Genomic DNA, 12,877 nt, shown 5'->3' with positions numbered 1-12,877 from the left:
TTGGAGGACAGAGCACGAAGGAAAAACCTAAGATTTTTTAGCTGTACTAGAGAAGCTGAAGGGAAGAGACTGCATTAATTTTATGAAAGCACAAATAAACAACTGTACTGGTATTCCACAGCAGGAGGTGTTAGTTGAAAGAGCACATTGCATGTATGCTCCAAACATGGCTAGGAGAAAGCAACCTAGACTTTTAATAGTAAAGATGCAATCCTACCAGAAGACGGAGTTGATTTTGACAAAACTGTGTCAGGAGGACAAAGTGCTAAAAGTGGGTGACAGCAGAGTGTTTGGGGAGAATGATTACTTCTTGTACACCAGGCAGAAGAGAAGCAAATTTATTCCACTCTTCGGGGAATGTTGAGATGCAGGTATGAGATTCAAACTGCTATACCCAGCTGTCTTCAAAGTATTCTTCCCTGGAAGGACAAAATAATTTTTTGATTAAGTTCATGCTAAGGAGGAAATATAGAAATTTGTCCAACAAAAAGTAAGCTGTGAAATAGAAATAGCTTCTGCTGCTTGTTCTTCTGGTAATAGACCACAGTACCTGTGAAACCTTTCCCAATATTTCAATGGAAAATGTTGGAATGAAGGAAGGGAACATGAGAGTTGACTAGAAGAATTGAGAGTACATTGGAAATGAAGCAGAGACAAGATTTTGGAGATGGAGATGAACAGTAATAAAACCAGTAACTTAATGTGGGATTACAATGCAGTAATTATGTCTGAAATATGACAGACCAAGAAAATCAGGAAATATTGATTTTTTTCCTAATTTGTTGGACTTGTGGTGTAAGCATATGTCCTACTTTGTGTCATTAATGTTCAAAAAATGCTTTGGGGAGGAAAAGAGGAGGGAGAAAGTTAACTGTAAGTAAAGACATTTTTTATTACTAGCACTGATTTTATGGTGTATGGTTTTCTTTGCATGCATGCTGTAAAGTTTTCTCAGTATTTTTTAAGCGTAATAGGGATTGTAAAGAAGTTTTGCTGTTTTTTTCTTCTCTTTCTCCCTTCTGTCTTTCTTCTTGCTCAGTTGTAAGAAATGTAGGCAGTGCTATAAAAAAGCCTAGTTAAAAGAGCATGACAAAAGAAAAATTAATATTTTTTTTCTCATTCTTCCATGGAGAAATGACTGGATTTAATAAGGACCTTATATTGATTTAGTAGCGAGTTTTTTTAAAAGTAAGGAAGCAAATGAAAAAGAATATTGAATATTATGAGGCTTTTTCTAACAAATACATAAAAGTAAGGAAGCAAATGAAAAAGAATGTTGAATATTATGAGGCTTTTTCTACCAGCTGCGGTGGTGGTGCTGCGGTAGCGTTGTCACCTCACAGTTAGATGTTGCCCATTCGATTCTCACTTAGAGCGTCTTCTGTGTGGCGACTTGCGTGAACGGGCATTCCTTCATTGAAGGTTGTGCGTTAGGCCTGGCAAGCCAGCACGTTAAACTCTACTGCCAATCATTAGCGGACCGGAGTTCCACTGTGGCGACCCCTAACCGGGAAAAGCCAAAAGACACAATGAGGCTTTTTCTAACAAATACATAGGTTCATAGATAGGTACTACGCTATCGGCCCTGTGGCCTATATAACCCTAGCCAAAAAGGTTCTCTGGCTTTTGCGTCCCAAGAAAGTTATTTTCCTGCATCCCTGTCTAGCAGAGCCACAGAAGTGATCCCCGGGGTGAATTTCCTATTTCTCATCCAATTGTTGAGATTTTTCTTAAAGAGGGCTAATGAGAGCTTTGCTTGACTTGAATGAGTAGTCTGTTCCAGAGCATGGGAAGTCTCTGGGACAGGAATCTATCCCTTCAGCATGTTCTGTTTGTTGTGGTGGCAAGGTTTAGGTCCCTGGAGTGTGTGGCTCGGAGGGATTTGGGTTTCTTTAAGTGTAGCATGTCCAACAGATTTGGGTTTGACATGGCTTTGTATGTTAGGCAGATGTCGTCTCTGAGTAGGTGATATGCAGTGGAGTAGAGCTCGAGTTTTTTGATACGGTCTGCGTATGGCATCTGTTTGAGGCCAGTAATCCTCTTAGTAAGGTATTTCTGTGGCCTTTCTAGTTGTTGTAGATGTCTTGCGAGGTACATGCCAAACGGGGTGTTGTACTCTGTAATGGGTCTGATGAGGATGAGTAGAGAGGAACAGTGACCTCTTTTTTTCTAGAGGTGAACCCCTTTGTGATGAGGTATGCCATGTAGCATGATTTCCTAACTACTGTGGTGATGTGATTATCAAAGGGGAGACTACTGTCCACCTGTGTCCCAAGGTTTCTTATCACACTTTTGGTGTTTAGTAGGCTACCGCCTATGCGGTAGTTCATAGGTACAGTGTTTTTCCCAAAGGGGATGACAGTGCGCTTCTTGGCATTGAGCTTGAGGCCATGACTTTGACACCAAGCATCAGTGAGGCCCCTTTGTAGAATGTCCACATCATTAGGTGATTCTCTAATGGCGCCTGGTTTGCAGTCATCTGCAAACTTCTTTAGCCAAAGACCTGCTGTATTAGCCTGGACTTCTGAGTAGTAGATGCCAAACAGGAGAGGACCCAGGACTGAGCCTTGTGGTACTCCACTTGTCACTGGTCTGAAGTTGGATTTGGAGTTTGCTACATTCACTGTGTGGGTTCTGTGAGCCAGTTGGCCACCCATTTTGTGACATAGGGATTTATGCCCAGTCTAGTGAGTTTATCTATAATTCCAGAGTGGGGGATGGTGCTGAAAGCTTAAGTGAGGTCAAGATAGGCTGTGTGCACTACCTTACCCTCATCCACGGCTCTAGTGACTGCTTCAAAGAAGTCAGTCAGATTTAGGAGACATGACCTACCTTTTACAAATCCAAATTGAGTGGGTTCCAGAGTTTGGAGGTTATTTATGTCCTTGTTTATAAGCTCCAAGATGATATGTTCCATAGCCATGCAGACCAGGCTCATTAGGCTAATAGAGCAGTAGTTCTCGGGGTCCGTGGTGGCGCCTCTTTGTGGAGTGAGATAACCATCGCTGTGCGCCACTCAGTAGGCACAAAGCCTGAAGTAAGGCTATGATTGAACATGGTACTTAGTTGAGGTGTTAGTTCGTTCTGTAGTTTGTGCAGAATGCAGCCTGGGATGTTGTCAGATTCCCATGGATGCTGTGTTCTTGGCTTTGGAGAGCGCAGTCTTTACTTGTGCAGCCGTGATTGCAGGGGCTTTGCATTCTTCCGGTATAGTGATGGGCCCTTTGGGGGGTGGGGGAGGTGAAGTTTGTACTGAATCTATCTGCCAGGATGTTGGCCATATCAGTTGGTTCTGTATATCTAGTACCATTGTGCTGTAGCTCAGAGCAGATCCGAGTGTCGCTATTGAGATTCTTGACATAGCTGTAGAATGCATTGTGGTTGTCTTTAGAATCAGTGGTGATTTTATTTTCGTAACTAGCTTTGGAGGATTTTATGAGGGATCTCAGCTTCTTACTGAGGCTGACCAGGGAGTTCCTGCAATCAGGGAATTTTTCTCTTTTTTGCAACAGCTTCTTCCTTCTGTTGTAGAGTTTATTTATGGCAGGGGACCACCAGATTGGCTTCCTTTTTTTGGAGGTTAGCATCTTGGTTCTGTTGGGGATGGCACGATCCATGCACTCGTGTATATGCTTATACAGTGCATTTGTATAGGATTCAGCAGTCATACCTCTATTTTCTGTCTGTGTAGGTGTCGGAAGCTTGCCACTTGTCTTAAGCGTGAAGTTTGCTTTGGAGAAGTTTTTTATGGTGGTTTCCTTAATGGGGGGTGGGGGCGGGATATTGATGTCTAGGGTGATTAGCTTGTGGTCGGATCTGACCAGTGAGGAGTTGAGCTCTGGCGTGGAACACCGATTGCCCATATTGGTAATGACCAGGTCCAGGCTATTGCTGCCCCTTGTGGGGGTATGGACAAGCTGATCCAGGGCACTGGTATTTTTGAATTCCAGAAAGCATTGAGCAAATGAAGTTAGTACATGAGTAGTTTTCCCAGTTGATGGTGGGGTAGTTGAACTCGCCCATTATTAGGGTATTGGGCTGTACCTTAGTATTACCCAATATGTCAAGAAACATGGAGTGGGCAATCTGGGGCATGGCGTGGGATCTGTAACAAGCTACAACCTGGATTGCAGTCTTGACCAGTGTTAGTTGCACTTGGATAATTTCAGATGCATTATGTTGAGCAGCTAGCCTGGAGGTGTGGATATCCTTATTGAATATGGACACGCTTCCTCCTTTAGTGTTTCGGTCCAGGTTAGGTGGCCTAAAGGTGTGGTATGAGTTACAACCTGGTAATGCAGGGGTGATCTCTGGAGCCTTCAATCAGGTTTCCGTCACTGCTCAGATATGGATGTTCTCCATTTTAAGGAGTGCCTCAAGTGAGTGCATTTTGGAGGTTTAGACTTCTAGCATTGAGTAGCACTACCCTCAGATTTTTCTTGCTTATACCTGATATGGTGGTAAGTTTGTCATTTGAACCTTGCCTAAAAAAGACACTATAGGGGTGGTAAGAGCCTTAGCCAGTATCCATAATCCCAGGGGCGACAGATGCAGGCCATCTCTGGCAAAGCATCGTCATATGTCGATCATGTCATCCCAGGCAGACAGACACTGGATCCCCTTACAATGACACCAGAAGCTTAGCCAATTGTTCAAGTCAATCATTTTGTCCTTGTATTGTGGTCTCATTCTGGGCGATGGCAGGATGCTACTCAGGGCTAGTATCATACCTGCCTGGGCTACATGATCCAAGATCTCCTCAATGTCTCTTTTCATGTAGTACAGGGAGGTATGTCTCAGGTCATTCACACCAACATGGACAATGACAGAGTCATATTTGTACTTGTTGTGGAGTGACCCAAGTGCTTGCATTATGTGGCAGATCCTGGCACCTGACAGGCAGCTGACAGTAACTTTCTCTTTGTTTAGCCTGATGAGTGGGACATCAGTGTGCCTGATATAGAGTCACCTATGAGTAGTGTGTTGGGTACATTGTTTTACTTTATAAGCTGAGGTTGAATGGCACACTGACTTTGTGGGCTGTGTGTCATTTGGGTAATGTTGGGGGGGGGGTTACTTGCGTTTCAGCCTTGGAGGTCTCTGTTGTTTGGGCAGATTTTTATTGAGAGCCTCCGTAAATGTAGGTGTTTGTTTTGTGTTACTATGTGTGGGTTTAGGTGGTGTAGGTTTTGATGGACTATGTGTTGAGTGTGGTGTGGTGCAGGTGTTTGCCTTCTCCTCTTGACTGTCTAGTACAGTCTTGGCTGGAGAGAGCTTGGCTTCCAGTTTGACTATATAAGTGCATCTCTCACAGGATGGTAGGAGGGAGAGGGTTGTCAGTGTACATGATGCAATTACTACATTGCCCCAAGATGCCCAAATTCATCAGGTGGGCAGGGTAAAATACCACGAGCTGACCCTTAGACATGCCTGGATAGGTGCTTATTAATTTAAGTACTAAAAACTGTTTTCCTCCTAACAAGTGAGGAAAGTTGAGTGCTGCAGTAATTTGTAGATTATTTAGTGCTTGCAACGAGTTTTGAACACGTGCTTAGCACAAAAAAACAGTTTTGAGTGCTAAAACTAGAAAACTGGCTAGTTGTAAGGCAAAATTAGAAGAGCAGACTTTCTGGCACCAGGAATAGTTTAACCCTAGCTTAATCGCACTGTGCAAAACCGAACAAACACAGGTTTTTAAACAGAAAGATGAAAGGGATAGAAATAGCCCAAAATGGCCAGTAAAACTACAGATTCTGAGCTGAAACCACTCCTCCAGTGGCAGATAGGCTGCGCAAAGCTCTCCACTCTCACTGATGAACAGAGAAGCTTCCTTCTATCTTAGTAAGGTCTGGGCAACACAGAAACTACAAAACTGCCCAGAATTCAGTAAAATCTGAAAACCGGACACTACTGGTTATAGAAAGGTGGGAAACGAATAGAGAGTGAGGATTTTTTGGGTGTTTTTTTTTTTCAAAAATTAAAACAGACAGACAAAGTAAAACAAACACTTTTAAAGCAGAAAAATGGCTATCTCACTTGAATGTGTAGCCCTCAACAGTTGAAAAACACTCGATCAGTTAAAGTGCAGACAGTATCAGAATTCAAAAAACAGTTCAAATAAGTTGCAAAGTTAATAAAAACGCTCAGAATAGTGTGGCTTCTGAAAATAAGCAATAAAAAGCAAACAGAGGTACTTAATCCACTCACAGTCTCTCTTTTCTCTTTTTTCTCTCTCTGCTGCTATAGATCTCTGCAGGACACCCAGGCAGGACCTTGCTGAGGTAATACAAGCACAAAAACTGTGCAAACACAAGTTTTTAAACAGAAAGATGAAAGGGGTAGAAATAGCCCAAAATGGCCATTAAAACTACAGATTATGAGCTGAAACCACTCCACAAGCGACATATAAGCTGCTCAAAGCTCACCACTCTCACTGATGAACAGAGAAGCTTCCCTCTTAGTACGGTCTGGGCAACACATAAACTACAAAACAGCTCAGAATTCAGCAATATCTGAAAACTGGAATCTACTGGTTATAGAAAGTTGGGAAACAGTAGAGAGATAGGATTTTTTTTTCAAAAATTAAAACAGATACAGTAAAACAAACACTTTTAAAGCAGAAAAATAGCTATCGCAGTTGAGTGTGTAGCCCTCAACAGTTGAAAACACTTGAAAACAATCAGTTAACTTGCAAACAGTATCAGTTCAAAAAACAGTTCAAATAAATTGCAAAGTTAATAAAAACGGTCAGAATAGTGCGGCTAGTGAAAATAAGCAATAAAAAGCAAAACAGAGGTACTTAATCCACTCAAAGTCTCCCTTTTCTCTCTCTGCTGCTGTAGAACTCTGCAGGACACCCAGGCAGGATCTTGCTGAGGTAATACAAGCAAAAAAAACTGCACAAACACTGTTTTTTAAACAGAAAGATGAAAGAGATAGAAATAGCCCAAAATGGTCAATAAAACTACAGATTCTGAGCTGAAACCACTCCTCCAGTGACACTTAGGCTGCTCAAAGCTTACCATTCTCACTGATGAACAGAGAAGTTTCCTTCTATTTTAGTAAGGTCTGGGCAACACACAAACCACAAAATAGCCCAAAATTCAGCAAAATCTGAAAAATGGACTCTTCTGGTTATAGAAAGGCAGGAAACGAGTTGAGAGAGAGAGAGGATTTTTTTTTGTTTGTTTGTTTTTTTTTGTTTTGTTTTGTTTCAAAAATTAAAACAGATACAGGAAAACAAAGACTTTTAAAGCAGAAAATTGGCTATCACACTTGAGTGTGTAGCCCTCAACAGTTGAAAACACTTAAAAACGATCAATTAGACCAGTTTTATAAACGTTAACACCACCACAAGAATAGGGGGGAGGTAGTTTCAGAGCAGATGGGAAAAATGCAAATATTGTCAGCAAATGTATAAAATAATTCAGTCAGGCAAAAATTAAGACAATGCAGAACTCTTAAAAATGCCAAGAAATATACTTATCAGCAATATATTTCCAGATTGTTTGAGAAGCGCTCCAGTCAGAACACAAGGAGATGTATGTGCAGTAGTAATTCTGCAGCTGGTTTTCATGTTTCCATGGAAGCAATCTGATAAAGAGAAACTGGCTGCCTCATTCTCGTGTCTTCCTGGAGACAATGATAAAGAGAAACTGGATACAGACTGGTAGAGAGTGATTGTCTGAAGAAAGAAAAACTGAGAAGAAAAATTGGCTAGGATATAATGTTCTCTAAAAGCATTCAGGGGTTTTCCCAGCTGGGAGAGCTATAAAGAAAAGACAAAACCAATTAGCACTTCGTAGAAGCACAGGCTGCACCATGCATCTTAGCATGTCTAACCTTTATTTTAGGTTAATTCAAGTCTGTGAGTGTGGCTGTCAGTTTGGGACATTTGTTCCAGAAGGTAAAACTTCATTATTTGAAGATATACATCGTTTTGTGTGTTAGTATTAAGTTAATGGGCTTTAGGGGGTATTTTGGGTTTGTTTCTGTTTTTGTTTGAGGGCTTTCAATAAACAAAAAGTTTTGTAAGATGTGGCAAAGGTTCAAATGGATATGGCAAGAAACAACTGTATAAACGTTCAACCTGTCAAATAGTGTATGCCTGTAACACACAAGCTAGAACTAGACATTTAACTAAAAAGGTGTTATACATAAAAGGTGGGAAGAACAACTTTTTAATGCAATGAAGATTTCTGTAATGTCTTTAAATGTCAATGGTCTCGCAGATAAATACAAAAAAGAAATAGTAGTGAACTATACTGGAAAATATACAGTGCAAATAGCTGTGTTGCAGGAGACACGGTTAGAAAGAACTGAACTTGTGGATTTGACAAAGAAAGGTTTTCATGATGGTTATTCAGCAAAATACCTAGGACAAAGGAAAAGAAGAGTACTTGCATTAATTGGAAGAGGATCTCCAGTAGTAAATAGAAGAGGATAAAAAAAGATAATGGCAAATTTGTAGTGCTAAGGCATATACAATACTGCAATACATGCAATACTGGCATGTATTTATATTCCACCTAAAATTGCTATCATTGAGTTTAAAGAAATTCTGTGAAAAATCAGTTTTCAGCAAGGAATTTTACTTTTTGTGGGGACTGGAATGCAATTTGCAACAGTGAAGATGTGTCTGGGGGCTCAGAAGGGAAAGTATAACAAAAGAGGGTAGATTTTTGAAGAAATTTATGAAAATATTTGGCATGGAAGATGTGAATTCTGTAACAGGAGTTTGAAATTAATGTACTTTATTCCCCAAGATATAAAAACTAGGCTATGTTAGACAGAATTTACATTTCAAAGTAAACGTGCATTTAATTGAAGGTCTTGACATGTACCCAATGACTATTTCAGAACATGTGCTAATAATTACAGTAAAAGCACAGGGTAATGAAATAAAAATAAGACACTGGTGGTTTCTCACCTATCTGTTGAAAAAAGAGGAATTTAAGGAATTGGTAGTGGAGATTATTCAGGAGCTATTACAGAAGATATAAATTTCTTCTGAAAATATAGCTAGGGAGTAGGATAAAATTAAGGTGGAGTTTAAAAATATCGTGGAAATGAAGGGAGCTATGGTTAAGAAGTAACGAGAATTATTTAAAGGAACTGACAAATATTAAGATATTGTAGAATAGGGGGACTCTCACAGAACAAAAGGAGGATCAACTCCAGAATGCTAAGCAGAAAATAAGGGATTACCTCAATAATATGCACATTTAGAAATATTGCTGTTAAGTGACTGATTTTTGATAATAACAGTAGAGGACAAAAACTTTTAGCATAACGACTTAGGCAACATAAAGTAGAAAAGGTTGTCACCAAGCTTAAGGGAGCCTGCAACAAGGAAGGTAACAAGAGATTTTGTAGTAGTATTACAAACATTTCGTAAATTCTGTGAAAGACTGTATAAAACAGAGAAATATGGAAATCAAGAAAAGATACAAATGGAAATGTTTTGGGAAGAATTAAGCATGCCAAGGTTAGAGGTAGATGATGCTCAATTACTAATGGTTAGGATAGGAGGAGATAAGATAAAAATTATGATGTATAACCAATCTACAGGAAAGTCCCCAGGAATAGATGGTTCCTGTGGAAGTTTGAAAGCTAGGAGGGAAAAGAACTGGTAAAGATCTGGAAGGTTTTGTTCAACAGTATTTTAAGTATAGGAGAAGTACCACCATGGTGGAAGAAAGCCGTAGTAGCTGTAATACCTAAAGACGGTAAAGGTCCATCAGATCTAGCTTCGTACATGCCCATTTCAATACTAAACCACGATTATTAGTGTCATGTCTATAATTGCTAAAAGGGTGACCAAAGTACTACAAAAATTGATAGATATGGGTCAGTGTGGTTTTGTGGAGGGGAGGCAAACATTTGAGAACATTAACAGAACACTGATGTTCCAGATGGAAGCAGAATGTAAGAATATGCCATTGTTGTTGGTGGGGCTTGATGTAGAGAAAGCATTTGACAGACTAAGCTGGGAGTTTATGAGCAGGGGAATGGAATCATTTGCATTTTCTGAAAAAAAATATAAGGTTGATTACGAGGATATATAGGGATTGGAAGCAAAAATTAAAGTGGGTGGGGTGCTCTCTGATAATTTCTGCTTGAGCAGGGGAACCAGGCAAGGGTGCCCTCTTTTTCCCTTGTTGTTTGCATTATATTTAGAACCACTGACAAAGAAAATAAGGGACTCAGAAATGCAAGAATATAATTGGTATGGTAATCAAGAAAAGCTGGCTCTATTTGCTGATCTTATTTTATACCTGACAAAACCAGAAAGAGACATTAGTGTTGTGAAACATTTTGAGACTGTTTCAAATCTTTTAGGGTACAAAAATTAATGAAGCTAAAAGAAAGGCAGTATTGGTAAGTTACTTACCCACACACAAATTGGTCCAGCAATATCCGTATTTATGGGGACATGATAAAATGAAGTATTTAGGAGTTTGTATTAAAAATGATTCTGGTATGGCAGCTAAGGATATGTGGGAAAAGTCCAAACAAAAGATAATACAAAAACTGAAAAAATGGAAGTTTTGTTATATGGATATGGATAGTAAGATACAAGCAAGCAAAATGTTTTACCCCCTTTAGTGTTATACACAGGTCAGGTATATTTTTTTAAATCTGAGGAGAAGTTGTGGATAGCAATTAATAAAGAGCTGAAGGACTTTATCTGGGAGTGGAAGATGGCAAGAGTCAAGTGGGATTCTTTTAGTAGAACAGGGAGGATTGGGATTACCCAATTTGAAGGGGTATTTCAGAGCTACACAGTGAAAGCTCCTATACATAGCACAAGCAGAAAACTATAATTCAGAGCGGAAAGGAATGATGTTGAAACAAGGGGAAGCTCAAGAAATAAGGATAGATTGAGATTTTGGATGCAGGCCTTTAAGGAGAATAACAGTAATCTTTTAGAATACTATATCCAGAAAGTAGCAGAAAGTATTCTAAGAATTAAGCCAACATGGAAATGGAGAAAGGAGATTCTGCCGATAGGGATGACTGCAATTAGGGATATAGACAATAGGATGGGGGGGCTGGAATTTTTTTGGAGTAATCTGACAAAGGGACCAAGGTATTGAGCGCAACTAACTAGAGAGGGAAAGGTAATGTAATGGGAAGAGGCCAAGAATTTATTTGGACTGTAGGTTAGAGATTGCCTTCCCTACCAAGGACTGATATCAGAGTATAGGTAAAGAGAAAGAAATAGGGGGATCCTAAATAAAAGACCAGCACTGGTAAAGTTTTTAGTAGAATCTGGAATAGAAGCTGCCATTAAAAAGGAATAATTAGTACAGCATATAAACTATTACATGGTAACTATAAGAATCAATCAGAGGAGGTTAGAAAGGATTGGGAAGAGAGATTGGATAAGCAGTTCTCAAAGAAACAATGGGAGTATATATGTATGTCTCCCAAATATGCAACAAAATCTAGAAGATTTAGGATTTTTGCTTGGAAATGTTTTCATAGATATTTTATATTCCAAGTAGACTCCATAGAGGAAGAAAGAGATACTTGGGAACATTATTTTCTGGGAGTACATAGGTTGATGGACTTTAAGGATTCCCTGCAGGATGCACTGTCAGAGGGGCAGGGTGGGCAGATTGGTGTGATGAGGAAGATGACTTTTCTGAGCTATGATACAGAATCAAAATTGCCTAGACATGTTAAGGCCTTTCTGTGTCTAATTATGGTGGCTGCCAAAAAAGCAGTTACTAGAAAATGGAAATTAAAATCTAAATCAACTATATTAGAAGTAGTGAATAGAGTAACAGAGATAAAACATCTGGAATTGAGATGGAAAAAGGGTAGTAGCAAACTACATAGGAAAATATGGGAATTATGGGAACATTACATACAGGGGAGGAATGAGGTGTAAAAGAAGGCAGGACTTAAATGAGCTATGTAATTTTTGACTGAAAATGGGTAGATTATAATGATGTATAATGTTTGAAACTGGGAGTGTGTAAGTATGGTTTGTGATGTAAAATGCTTGCAGCTAAAATTGTGCCGGTGTGGTTTGTTTTCATTTACATAGGTGCATGATTGCTTATGTTGTAAGTGATGGTTTAATAAAGATGTTTCTTGTTTATAAAAAGGGTCAAGAATTGAGTAATTTATGTAATGCTGCTTAGATTATATGATATATAGCAATATATGTGAAGTATAATGTTTGTTAATTTCTTAATACAGTTTGATTACTTTTGTATAAATGGAAATTTGCCTGTGTCACAAATGATAATTCAGTAAAGGTGCTAAAAAAAGATTAAAAAACACAGAGTTATGGGTAATTCATTCTTGAACCCTAGTGTGATCACAAATGTCCAGCAGGTCCTTACCCGTGATAGCATATGCTTGTGGACAGAAGTGTACATCATGTATATGATGTAAATTCATATGTACACATGTGTGTGTGTATTCATATGTACATACGTGTGTGTGCGTGTGTGTGTGTTTATGTACACTTGCATACATATATCTTTGCATATACTGCCATTGGCACTCCTAATCTAGATCCCAGTTCATTAAATGTACTCAGCACCACCAGACAGCACTAACCCATGTCCAGTTGCACCTGTACACAAGTAGCTGCTATGTGCTGCTAACACAACACTGATGCAACAGTCATCTCCACCCACAAAAACCTGAAGCAAACATTTTACATATGGAGGAGCGTTGCCCCCTGCATCACCTTACTTGTATCTGTTAACTCCATGGTCGTACAAACACCACAAAAGTTAAATCATAGAGTAATGCTGTAGTCAACTGAATATGAGTCAGCTGTAGCAAAAAGTAAATTTGACAGTTTGTCACTTTCCCTAATCATCAATAAGCTGTGCACCCAACAGGCTGCAGG

At 39.4% G+C, this 12,877-nt stretch overlaps 1 protein-coding gene across 1 annotated transcript in view; it reads left to right on the top strand.

Moving 5' to 3' along the window:
- AP4B1 (adaptor related protein complex 4 subunit beta 1) overlaps window positions 1-12,877 on the top strand; it is a 558,401-nt gene that overhangs the window by 470,667 nt on the left and 74,857 nt on the right. The window lies entirely within an intron of this gene.

This window comes from Protopterus annectens, chromosome 5.part1, assembly GCF_019279795.1.
Source record: "Protopterus annectens isolate FY-2018-M chromosome 5.part1, PAN1.0, whole genome shotgun sequence".
NCBI classification, from domain to species: domain Eukaryota; kingdom Metazoa; phylum Chordata; order Ceratodontiformes; family Protopteridae; genus Protopterus; species Protopterus annectens.
This window is presented reverse-complemented; position numbering and strand designations above follow the sequence as displayed.